Source organism: Chaetura pelagica, unplaced genomic scaffold (assembly GCF_000747805.2).
Source record: "Chaetura pelagica isolate M959 unplaced genomic scaffold, ChaPel_1.0 scaffold174, whole genome shotgun sequence".
NCBI classification, from domain to species: Eukaryota; Metazoa; Chordata; class Aves; order Apodiformes; family Apodidae; genus Chaetura; species Chaetura pelagica.
Genome location: NW_009953722.1, coordinates 1,063,578 through 1,077,383, shown reverse-complemented (window position 1 = coordinate 1,077,383; position 13,806 = coordinate 1,063,578). Strand labels below are relative to the sequence as shown.

At 38.2% G+C, this 13,806-nt stretch overlaps 2 pseudogenes; both read right to left on the bottom strand.

Moving 5' to 3' along the window:
* The window catches only part of LOC104391276, a 37,891-nt pseudogene extending 29,671 nt beyond the window's left edge, over positions 1 to 8,220 (bottom strand).
* Positions 8,221 to 9,390: 1,170 nt separating this feature from the next.
* On the bottom strand, positions 9,391 to 12,385 carry LOC104391275 (annotated as a pseudogene).
* Between the last annotated feature and the right edge of the window lie 1,421 nt (positions 12,386 to 13,806).

The following is a 13,806-nucleotide window of genomic DNA, read 5'->3' as shown; positions in this document are numbered from 1 at the left end:
CCCAGGGAGGTTGTGGAGTCTTCTTCACTGGAGACATTCAAAACCCACCTGGATACGTTCCTGTGTGATGTACTCTAGGTGACCCTGGTCTGGCAGGGGGGTTGGACTGGATGATCTCTCGAGGTCCCTTCCAGCCCCTAAGATTCTATGATTCTATGATTCTCTGCACAAATTGCCTTTAAGATGCTAATGAAAGTGGCCAAAAATCTACCTTCCTCCTATGGAAGTGGATAAGTCTCCACTGGCAGACTTTGACACATGCCTAAACACTTGTTAACAGGAGTATGCACAATTGCCTCTGACACTGCTAAGCAGACAGGACAGGTCTGTACAGTCTTCCCTTTTTCTTAGAATACTTATGTTAGCTTTTTCTTGCTACTTTTTTTTTTCCCCTTTTTTTTTTTTTTTTTTTTTTTTTTTTTTTTTTCCTCTGTAATGAGTGAATTAAGCTTATGGAGGTTATTGCTCAATAAATGGCCTAAAAGCCCTTGGGACTGCAGGTTAATAAGCATTGGTATAGTTATCCAGTATAGCTATGTGTAAGAATGTTATACTAAGATCACTAAGTACATGAAGTCAAACACCTGAGGGATGAATTCAGCAACTATAAAGAGAAAGAAGATGCAGCTACACCTATAATCGTGACCTATATCATTATATTCATATAATCATTGCCATTTCATTTTATAATTGTTATTATAAAACTGTGTAGAATACAAATCCTCTTCATTTCTAGCATGTTATAAAATCTGCTATGTTAATTGCAGACTATAAAGACTTTCTTGCTATCATTTTTATTTGGTTTGCCTGTGTTAGCAGTTGATTCTATGCAGTTATTACGTTAAATTCAGCAGTGATTTCTAGTCTACATAAATTTACTGATGTTACAGGAACTATATTAGATGGGACTCAATACAAAATGCCTCTATCAAAAGCCTCTATCTGTAAAAAACCTAGAAACTTCATATCCTTTAATTGAGGTAATTTTAAAAACACACAAAAGGATTAAAATGGAAAATAATAATCAATTTTTAAAGATGTTGTAATCAAAATTACATTTGTACTTTTGTGTCAGTCCAAACACTAAACAGAACAATAAATAGCTATTATATCACAAACCTAGCTTATTAAAATATTTTCTCACATTTTCAGCAGATTTGATTATCTCAAAGCTACTATCTCTGACATAGCAAAATATTTCAACATATGTTTCCATTCTAGAACATAAGGAATCTGTACATGTATTCAGAGGTTGGAAGACTCGGGGCTTGTGACTCCTCCACTCTGTACCTAAGTCCTCAAGTATATTTCTTTCAATTCAGCTGATGTTTCCAAAGACATGATACCAGGTGTAGCATCAAACCAAGTTCTGGCAGGAAGCAAATCATGATGAAAGACTAATCCATTATTTTAATACATTCACGATTGCCTTAAGTATACCTGATTGAATGAGGATTTGTTGTAATTATATGAATATTAATATCTTTTTACATTCAGTCAGTTGAGTATTCGCAATAAGCCACCTTATTAAATTCCTTATTAATGTTCTTTATTTTTATGAAGTCCTCTTCCTTCTGTGTTGGTCTTGGGTTTTCTAAATTTGTTATTTAGGGCTTGTTATTCAACAGCCTAAACATAGGGGCTTGAAGATGCTGCATGTAATTTCCTCTGCCAGTCCAGAAAAACATTTCTCTGTCCATCCTGTGTGGCAACAGTCAGCCCCTTTGTGGACTTACCTGATGTCCTAAGCCTCTCAAATGGCAGTAGAATCTTCTTTTTAAGTAACTGTATTGAGCTTGGAGTACAATTTATATTTCATATTTTTATTCATTAAATGTAAGGGAAACATGAAGATATTAACACAGAATCAGCAGTGCTAAATGAAGGAGTAAAAGTTAAAAAAAGGAAGAATAAATCCCAAATATTTCCCAGTTTTGTTTTTTGGGTTTGGTTTTGGTTTTTTTTTGAAGGGGAGGAGGTGACTATATGCCTGCATAGTTCTTGTCTATTTCAAATCATTTACCCTGCTTGTTATTACATACTGTCCATAAGATTATGGACAGATTAGCCCACAGCTACCAACTACATCAAGGTGATTGTTGTGGTTTAACCCTGACAGGCAGCTAAGCTCCACACAGTTACTCACTCAGTTCCCACCACGGGAGTGGGGGAGAGAACTGGAAGGGCAAGTTAAGATGACTTAAGACAAAAACAGTGTAACAGGTAAAGTAAAGCTATGCCTGCAAGCAAAGTGCAATAAGGATTTAACATGCATCCCATCAGCAGGCAGATGTTTAGTCATCCTGAAGAAAGCAGAGCTCCACCACATGTAAAGGCTACTTGGGAAGATAAAACAGTGTAACTCCAAATGTTCCCCTTAACTTTCTCCTTCTTCCTCCCAGTTTTTATTGTTGGTCATGACATCATGTGGTATGGGATATCTCTTTGGTCAGTTGGGGTCAGCTGTCCTCGGGTGTGTCCCCTCCTGTCTTCTTTTGCTCCCAGATAATTGTTTAAGTGATGCATGCTGAGCTTAACATTCAAAACCAAGTCAGGATGAAGAGGTAAAACATTTTTGTATATATATAGTCATCATACATATGCATAATATGTTTTTATTTAATAGTTGTTTTAATCCATGAAATGTTCAAAAACACATTTCAGAAAAAAAGAACAACTAGAATTTTAATATAATATCCTTATCCTTTTTAATGCTTGAAGAAAAATTTGCCAATTTAGTTTTAATATTGCCTTCAATTTTCTATTACATTTTAATGATAATTAACTACATTCTGTATTCCTGTATTTTCTCATAGTTTCTTCTCTCCCACTCTTTAAGTATAACTTTGGGAAGTCTGAAAGTCAAGGAGAGAGAGAGAAATGGTAGGAGAAACTACACAAATTGCTCTTACAGAACGGAAGATTAGGGATGCAACCATCAGAGCCTTTTCTCTCCCTATGTCTCTCCCTCCAGTGTCCATCAGTCACTAATGATTTTGAAGGAGTCTAATTAGCTGATCAGAGACCTACAGCTGAAGAAATGGAAACAGAGGGCACTTCACAAATTTCACTACAAAAAATTACAGCAGCTAGTTAGTTTCACCAATCTACATTTGACCTGTGTGTAACAAAGTTGTATTTGATTAAACAAAAATTATAGAAGTGGAACAAAAATGCAACTCCTAGAAGAAAGCAGAAATGAATCCTTTGAAAGATTATCTTGGTTGTAGAATTAGCATTTGGTCGGCTGAATTATTCTCAAGGCATTCAGATATCTCCCTCTTGGAGTACCGAATCAGTGTAATTCTAGCAATTCCAATGCTTAAACCATATTCCTAAGTACTAGATCTATATGTGTCTTAAACACCTCCAGGGATGGTGATTCAACCACCCCCCTGGGCAGCCTATTCCAGTGTTTAATTACCCTTTCATTGAAGAAGTTTCTTCTAATAACTAATCTAAACCTCCCCTGGCACAACTTGAGCCCATTTCCTCTTGTCCTGTTGCTTGTTACTTGAGAGAGAAGATCAATACCCACCTCACTGAAACTTCCTTTCAGGTAGTTGTAGAGAGTGATAGGATCTCTCAGTCTAATTTTCTTCAGGTTAAACAACCCTAGTTTCTTCAGACACTTTTCATAAGATTTATTCTCCAGACTCTTCACCAACTATGACCATTACTCAGAGATCTGAAGTGATTTCTGTCCACCCTTCTTTCTGGCACTATGTCTTCCTGAATATTTTTCAAACAATTCTCACCAAAAGTTCTTAAGTGTTCATCAGTAAACTAAATAAGAAAATCTGATTTTCTTTCTGAATAATGAATTATACTTTGAAAATAGTTTCCTTTTAATACTTATTTTACATTACATCCCTTCTAAAGCACAGAAGTGTGTATAATTTGTTTTGCTCTCAAAAAATACCAAACCTTGTTGGGGATACACAATGCCAAATAGATCAACGAAACTCACAAAATTCTATTTCAGTTATTAAAATTTAAATCATGGGAATTAAACAAGGACTTTATGCCTTCTTAATCTAGAGCTTTCCATGAGACCTGCTATCAGTTTTAGCTGATTTTGGTAATTTTAGCTACAGATCTTAATTGAAGGAGTTAATAATCAGAACATTCAAAGATTCACTCACAATCTAATAAGATTATGCTACGTAACTTCTTCACATTTTTATTCTGTTTTCTAAAGTAGCTGGGGATCCAATTGCATGACATAGTTAACTGGACTTGTATTTGATTACAATGTCAACTGGAAACATCCGTGTATCTGAAAATAAATTATGGCTGTGCTGTGCAAGCTTTCTGGGAAGCTGGGACCTTAATTCAGATATGCACAGTACAATGCTCCTGTAGCCCATTGAAAATCATAGAAGATGAACTGACAGTATTCAATAAGATAAATTTTCTACCTCAATCAACAATGAATACTTATAGATGATGAAAAACAAAATATACAAGGAAGAAGCCAAAATTCCTCTATAATCTTTTAGAATATTTGTCACCAATATTTCATGCTGTAGAAGACACAATTACTTTGAACAGTAGGATAGGTCTCTATCTCTGTTAGCCTTCATGCATAATAAATAAGCTTTCAATATATAATTAATGTAAACAATTAAACTGAAAAAAGACACCTTCCTCCAACTCAAAGATTATTATGAAATAGTATAATTATGTAAGATCTTGAATTTTGCATCTGAAGATTGTGTGACTTTTTAATTTCCTGTGTTGTAAACATAGTCTGTCAGCAAGGATCTTTATCTATTGCCCAGTACATCCCAGTCTTATTTAGATTTTAACATAACAATTGCTTATTTGATGCTTGATTGTCTTCCAGCAGAATGCTAAATATAGCTGGTTTTTTGTTGTTTTCGTTATTAAATGAGGAGCATGATTGTTTACTGTGTTAAACAGTGCATCTTTACTCCTGCCTTGAAGCCTATTTGTACTGATGCTGATATTTCAGTTAACTAGAAGTCGTCACGCCGGTTCCGTATATTTTGTATATAAGGTTAATATTACTATTATACTTCCTCCTGGTGTAAACATATATCAATGGTGTAACTATCTGGTCTGAATTTGTTCAGTCTGTATAACAATTCCTTAGAGCTACAGAGGTCCTATGTAATGACTCTTGGAAGATCAACACCAATTAGTAGCTGAATGAAAATGATATGTTGATCATCAAAATTTAATGTCTGCTATCCCTTACCATCCCCACAGAATGTAGAAGTGCAGTGCAGTGCAATACACAGGCAACAAAACTTGCTGCTGAAAAAAACACAGGAAGTCTCAGAACTTTGAAAACAGTAGAAAAATATCATTATTAAAGTACTAATTAAAGTACTAATCAAATCCCAACAAACCCAAAAAATCCAAGCTGACTGTTTGAAGACACTTGTTTGCTTTTTTTCATGATCCAACAATTTGATCTAGACATTAATACTGACAGAGCTTGATTTCATGCCTACACCTTTTGTTGAGATTGGCTATGGAAGTCTCATTTCCTTAGTCAAAGCAAGCAGTGAAAAAGCAGAACACAAGCAGCTTTCTGGAAACACTTGGGAAAAAAACAGCAAAACATTGGCAAACACATGTTTGGAAATATGGCATTAATGATTCAGCACACATAGCAGGAGATTAAAAATGAATTTTGATACTGCTAAGCACCCACCCACAGGTGCAGAATAGTCTAGCTACCAAGGAGGAGTTTGAATTATCTTACCTATTAGCAAAACAAAAGGTAGCAGGAAAAAGTCAGGATTTCAAAAAATGCAAGTACACTGAAATGTGGAAAAAGCACTCATCATGGAAAAAACCTGCTACATAGGCTTCTGAATGTATTCTATGATAGCAAGAATCTAGTAAGAGGTACAGATGAATGTGTGCAGAACCTGAAACAAATCAAAACATATAAAGCAAAAAAATGCCAAAACTTAGTTCTCATTAAACTGTCATGCTAAACTCAGTGAAGGATGGAGAGCAGGACACAAAGTAACAAATTAAAAATTCTCATTTCTGTTGATATGATAAACAGATTCTGGAAATGTCGGCATCACAATATCCTTAGCTGTGACAAATGTTTTAATGAAATACAGAAAAATACAGTCTTTAAAAAGGATCTAAATGAAGCATAGGATTTCTAATGGGAACATGAGGAGTTTTTTTTTCTCTGTAAAGCATCTGAATTTAAAATATTATACTCTAGTTTTAATGAAATACAGAAAAATACAGTCTTTAAAAAGGATCTAAATGAAGCATAGGATTTCTAATGGGAACATGAGGAGTTTTTTTTTCTCTGTAAAGCATCTGAATTTAAAATATTATACTCTACCATAAGAGAATGTTGAAAAAAAAAATCATCTGCTTTTAAATAGATACATATTGAGAAACAGTCACTGCAAACATAAAAAGTGGAGGAACTATATTAAGCCTATAAAATGGCAAGAACTGAAATGACAAAGATTTACAAAATAACTCCTATACTAGAAAACAGTATATAAAAATAATTTGTGATGTTGAAGTCCTGGAAGCCTGCAAACACTAGCAACATGCAGATAGGTTTGAGAGTTATGAGTTACCTAATGATTATGCTTCCTTATGTCTAGTGAAATCAGTCTGTAAGCAGCCAGCAGCCAGCCAGACTAATGACGCTGTTCTCAGAGAATATTTCCAGTCTGTGGGAATTCTGCTCTTCTCCAGATCTTCCTTTCTGCAGTGTGTTTTGCATTTCTTATCTGTCTTTTGGCATGGTACTCTCAGGCCCAGAATTTGCCTTCTGCTTCTCCTTTCCCCTTCTCTAGTTTGGCCTTTGGCTCCCCCATTGTTCTTTTGGCTACGATTTCAGTCCCCTGGTCTCTCTGATCCACTTTCTGAGCCTCTTCATATCTTTCTACATTGTTGGCTCTCACACTTTTTATTTTTTTTACTTCTCTCCCATTTTTAATGTTGCACAGTTCCCATATGGTTTTGATAAATGCATTCTTCCCTTGCTTTTGCCTAAGTAGGCAAACTAAATAATTCCACAAAGTGTTTTTAGCAGCGACTTGTTTTATCTTCTCCAGGCCTGTGGTTTCTACATTCATAGTGGAAGAGGATGGAAGAGATGGAACAATCTCTCTGCTTCTGCTCCCAGTCTGTGGGAACAACAGAACAAAGTCTGTGTTCTGTTGCAGCTACCTGAAGGACTTAGTACAAGGAAAAAGAATTTAGTGGGTTATTCATCTTACTCTGCCGATGTTCCTTTCCCAATGCCATAGTTGCAATCTGCTTTAGTCTGTGGTCTGGGCACTAACAGGCTTCTACCATATAAAGACTCCTGTCAGTCTGACCTGACCAAACTTTCCCTGCTGTAGTAGGAGCTGTGCTTCCCTTCTCACTATGACACTTAGGGCCTGGTTGGCAGAAACTTTATCTAAGCCTCAACCCACAGGAACATTTTTCTTCAACATGTTTTTACAATGATCTCTACCTCCAACACACTTTTTGCTTTTGATGGCTCAATCTTTTAGTGCAGGTCAGGTAAAATCAGCACTAATCACAAAAAAACTAGTACTTTTAGGTGATTTTTCTTTTTTCCTGTGGAGGAAAGAGACAAGACAGCTAGAAGGAATTCCTCTGAGTGCATGCTCTTCCTTTTGAAATCAGCAGTTGTATTGGCTACTTGTAGTAAATTTGTTTATTCTCCTGAATCACAGTCAGTTAGAAAAGCGAGATGAGATCATGGCATATCCTGAGGGCTGAATTTTCAGACTTGTGTGAGAAGAGGCACAAAAGGGTCATGTGGCAAGGAAGATCGCAGACAGTAACTCATAAATTCATCCTACCTAATTTGAGGCACCTGCCTGAAATACCTAGAAATATGTTCAATCTCACAAAGCCAAAAGAGAAAGATAATTGAAGGAGACACTTAGATACTCTAAAAAGTTCAGGTCTTGCACTGAAAAGCCTTCTGAAGGTCTTTATGTCTCCCTTTGATCAAGGAAACTAGAAATGCTACAACCCTATTTCAGGTGCCTTCTTCATTGCAAGGTTAACTGGAATGAACACGGTTCAAAAAGCATGTCCTAAAATAACCTGGGGCAAGTGAAGTTGGGGATAGATGCAAGGTATGAGGATTCAAAGAGCTAAGTGCTTAGCTACTCACATGTGACATTTGCAGCTGTCAGGGCCCTGAGGGCACCCACACACTTGATTGTCCTTGCCCATGGCCCAAGACCCCATGTCAATCCTCAAGGCCATCAACCCCCGCCCCAGCAATGTCACAGTAGGGCTGTTCCCTAGCTCCCAACAGCCCTGCCCTGCCTGGTTGTCAGTCCTGCCAAGCCAGGCCCACTCTTTGGCCCATGTCATGGCCCAACCTCACCCATCCCTATCCCCAGGGAGGCACGCAGTGCCCCAGGAACTGGAGTTGCCCCATTGCCTCTCTTCCCCTGGCTGCTCTGCTCCTGGGTGGGATGGTGAGATGGGCCCTGTCTCCCAGGTTCTGCCCTGATGGACTCCAGGGATCCCTTGCTGCTCTCTTGGAGACCCTGGTCCCGACTGTGTTTCTTTTTCATATGCCACTTCTCTTTCCTTTATTTCCCCTTTACTAGTGTCTCTGATTTTAGATAATAGGGTTGGTTTTTTTTATATCTCTTAAAGCAGGATCCTCAGGGGCATTTAGGTGCCTAATGAAGCAGATTTGGACAGGTGACATTTTTCACACTGCCTAGACATCTCAGTTCTATTGAAAACTAAGCACAAAACCATCCTTTTCTTCTCACTTTCATCTACATTGTCATTTGTATTCACATTACCCCAACATTGAGCAAGGGGTGGGGGAACAGTAAGCCAGAGGCAAGATGGCGTATATCTCTGGGAATCTGGAAAAGGAGAGGGGAAACAGTCCAGAGCAAAGGATAACTAAGTGGAAAGAGGATAACAAATCAATATAATATCCAATGGTCTACTTCATTGCTCTGCAGAGCTCTCATTATTCAGGGGTCCAAGCAAGCAGACTCTGTTGCACCTATGGTACATGTGCAATTGGTTGGCACATATGCAGTGGATTTGCTTTTTGCATGCTCATGAGCCATTCAGACAGAAACTTGGTAAATCCTCATTAAAATAGAAAGAGCAATAGATCACCATGAAAAGCACTATGACAACCTTCAAAACCATTAAAGGAGGCAGTTTGATTCAGTGTTGGGTGGAAAGAAAAGCAGTGAGTATCTTACACATAAGAAAATCACAGAATCACAGAACTGTTGTGGTTGGAAAAGACCTCTGAGATCAGAGTTCAACAATTAACATAAAACTAAAAAAAAAGCACCCCACCAAACTCAAAAACACACCCCAGCAGAAAAACACCTACAAAAAACCCCACAACCTCACACACTAGATCATGCCCTGAAGTGCCACATCTACATGTTTCTTGAATACCTTCAAGGATAATGACCCAATCACCTCCCTGGGCAGGCTGTGCCAGTGCATGACCACTCTTTCAGTATAGAAGTTCTTCCTAATATCAAATCTAAACCTCCTCTGCTGCAAGTTCAGGCCATTTCCTCTGGTCCTATCATTATTTACTTGAAAGAAGAGGCCAACAGCCACCTCCCTGTTACCTCCTTTCAGGTTGTTGTAGAGGGCGATGTGGTCTCCCTTCAGTCTTCTCTTCTTCAGCCTAAACAATCCCAGTTCCCTCAGCTGCTCCTTGTATGACTTCTTCTCTAGATCCTTCACCAGCTTGGTGGCTCTCCTTTGGACAAAATCCAGCATCTGAATGTCCTTCCCATAGTGAGAGGTCTAGAACTGAACACAGTACTTGAAGTGCAGCCTCACCAGTGCTGAGTACAGAGGCACAATCACTTCCCTACTCCTTCTGGTCACACTATTTCTGATACAGGCCAGGATGTTATTGGCCTTCTTGGCTACCTAGGCACACTGGCAACTCATGTTCATCCAGCTGTCAACCAGAACCCCCAGGTCCTTGTTTTATGGGCAGCTCTCTAGCCACTCTTCCTCAAGCCTGTAGCATTGCCTGGGGTTGTTGTGACCAAGTGTGGAACCTGGCACTTGGCCTTATTGAGCCTCATACAATTGGACTTGGCTCTTCAATCCAGCCTGTCCCAAAACTGACACCTGAGGGACACCACTGGTGACTGAAGGCCAACTAGATTTGACTCAGTTTACCACAACTCTTTGGGCACGGCCATCCAGCCAGTTTTTTACCCAATGAAGAGTACACTTGTCTATTCTATCAGCTGCCAGCTTCTCCAGGAGAATGCTGTGGGAGATGGTGAATATGCTTATAAACATCAAGAAAGGCACACATGTACACGTGGGAAGGGGATCTAGAGTTTTTATGTACAGGAAAGGAGCATCAGAAATAAATTATAGTTACCCATTTGTTTCTAGTATTGAAAAATAATTAAAAATGTGAAAGGTGAAATGGACATTTGGGAGTTGTATTCTAAAAGATAAACATGTTGTGGAATAAGTCTTCCCAAATCATTTTGAGAACTAACATGGGGCACAAATGAAAAAAAAAATAATGGCCAAGGTCTTTTGAAATCTGGCTTCTACCCAGAGTTTTGAGGTGTTTTACAGACGATGATGTATATTGTCAGCTTCTTTATATAGCTGTCTGGAGGTGATTGCTGTGCTGAGAATAGATAAGGTAATTGGCACCATGCTGAGGTAAGATTAGGAAATGCAGACTTACAGTACCCAGGGTGATGTTGTGAGGGCAGTAATTCCAAAAGAATTTTTAAAAACCCAAAATTCAATGTCACACAAACACAGGTTCTCTATCATTCAAGGTCAGAAGCTGGGGAGATGTCAGGTAAAAAATTCTAAGTGAGAACATGTCACAATGACATTTCAAATGTAGTGACAGGTGGTGCACACAGCAAAAGAGAAAGACATTTCCTCCCCATCTGTGGAAAGAAGTCAGTACATCTTAAAGGGAATTCAGAAAGTTGTAGACTGCTTTTTGTGTTTGACAAGACACAGACTTGTGAGATAGACCACATATCCCATCTCCCTTACAAGGAAAGGCTGAGAAAGCTGGGATTCTTTAGCCTGGAGAAGAGAGGGTTGAGCAGAGACCTTATTAATGCCTAAAAGTATCTAAAGATGGGTGCAAAGAAGATGGAACCAAACTCTTTTCTGTAGTTCCCAGTGACAGGATGAGGGGAACAGGGACAAGCTGGAACATGGGAAGTTCTATTTGAATATGAGGAACAACTTTAAGGTGAGGGTGACTGATCACTGGGACAGGTTGCTCAGGGAGGTTGTGGAGTCTCCTTCTCTGGAGATATTCAAGACCTACCAGGATGCAGACCTGAGTAATGTGCTCCAGGCAACCTCTTTTAGCAGGGCAGTTGGACTAGATGATCTCTAGAAGTCCCTTCCCACTCTGACAATTCCATGATTCTATTAATACCCCCAAGTTATTTTCTTCAGCCCTGTTCTCAATCCATTCTCTGCCCAAACTGTATTTGCACTTGGGATTGCCCTGACCCAGGTGCAGAACTTTGCACTTGGCCTTATTGAATTTAATGAGGTTGGCAGAGGCCCAACTCTCAAGCCTGTGAAGGTCTCTCTGGTTGGCATTCCTTCCCTCCACTTTGTTGACAGCACAGCACAGCTTGGTGTGGTTGGCAAACTTGGGAAAGATGCACTGAATCCCAACAAAGATCTTAAACAGTGCAAGTCCCCAAACAGTGCAAGTCCTCCCCTGAGGAATGCCACTCATCACTGATCTCCGTTTGGACACCGAGCTATTGACCACTATTGACCACTCTTTGCATGCAACCAGCCAACATTCCTTATCCACTGAGTAGACAATCCATCAAATTCATATATATCCAATTGAGAGACAAAGATGTTGTGTGTGACAATGTCAAATAGTTTGCACAAGTCTAGGTAGATGATGTCAGTTGCTATCTCCTTGTCTACTCCACTGGTGCTGTAACCTCGTTGTAAATATTGAAAACAGGGGTTTTGTTTCCCCTTTTCCAGTCAGCAGCAACTTCACATTGTTTTAGTAAAAAAAAAACCCCAAACAACAAAAAAACAACAACAAAAATAACTAGTGGCTGCAGAGAGTAGAATTTTTGAGAAAACTGAATGTGTAGAAGACAAATTAATATAATTAAAAATTGCAAACAATAAAAAATTGTGATAAATTGATAACTGGCAAGACATGGCAATAAATAAACAATAGCTCTAAGGAAAGATTAAAAAAAATATATACCATGTCTGTGTGGTTCAGAAGATTTCAGAATTCTGTGGAAACTTTAATGAATAAAGAGCTTGCAAATTTGTTGCCTAATTTTATCTTTTAATATCCAAACTACCTGGACACGTAAGTTCCTGCTGCCAACATCCTTACTGCTCCTCAGGAATGTCAGGTGCTTGATTGCTAGAGACCATTTACATCTTTAAGCCTTTTCCTGATTATTTTTTTTTATTCCTCATAGTAGCAACTGTTCTAAGCCACGCTCACTATATTGGTCCTTTTGCAGAACACTTCAACGATATCAATGCTTACAGAATTAGCAGGACATTGAAACTTTGGGAATGGGAGACTTGATTTTACAAGGTTGTCTCATGTGCTCCGCATAAATCTTCCTAGGACAGTTGTTCAAATTCCTGTTTTAATGCTTTTTCACGTTGTGAAAACTACTTAAGTGCCAGTGACAAAACGTTTGGTTAAATATTACTATAACTGGACAGTTAAGCTTATTTGTATGGAAGATGCAGAAACCAGTCTTTTTATATATGTATTTAAAAAATTACTATTTTTATGTAACATGCCAAGTTAAACTTTGAGTCTTCTTAAGTGCATGTCTGTAAGATATTGAACAATCTAAGTAAAAGTCATAAGGCAAAATCAGAAACAGCAATACCTGAATTTCTGCCTCTAGGATTTCATCTGACTACATTTGTTACTAGACTATTATATGTGTGATCAGAAAGTAAGAAGAGCTGACATTTTTATCTCCAGTATTGTATTCATGCAGCTAGGCTTTAGAAGAAAGAATAGTCCTGTCCCCAAGGTGGGAGGTCAGGTCTGTTGAGAAAGGTAGGCAGGGGCTAATTTCCCATCTGGATTTTCTGTGGAGTGAGTATCTCCATACTCAGCACACTGTGTCTCATAAATCTTCTTAAAGATTTATAAATTTTTCTCAGTTTTGTTCTACCTTTGTCCATCAATTAGCAATGTGGATTTCACAGGCTGGCAGAGTACAGAAGAAAGGGATATTGTCACTGAATCTTGGACACTTTTGTGAATTTAGTTCTTAAAACTTCAGGATTTTTATGTTATGTTTCAAGGAAATATAGCAAGCATTGCCCACATAAGTGAACATAGCCAGGGTGTGGAGGTACTGGGTTTGTTCTTGAGAATACAGTGACTGCATTTATAGTCAGAAAAATGCAGAAATAATTGACAGCCATAAACCGCTCAGTTTAGTAGTATGCAAAGTATTAAAAAATAAAAAGGAAAAGATTACAGTCAATAAGATGACTCACCTAAATGGAATTCTGCCAGAATTGCTTAACATACAGGCAGGTCAAAATACAGAACTAAGTAGCAAAAGGAGCAATATGAAAGAACTACAAATCAGTCTTGGGATAAAAAGAGAGGAGGGGCTCTGTACAAGCTTTTAGAAAAGGGCAAAATGCAAGATTGCATAGATTAATGGAATCTAAAGGATGAGATAAAATGTGATACATATTTCCTTGCAGTAATTATAAGCTGTTCTCAGGAGTAATTTAGTTTTCCTCTGGTCATTAAGCATTTTA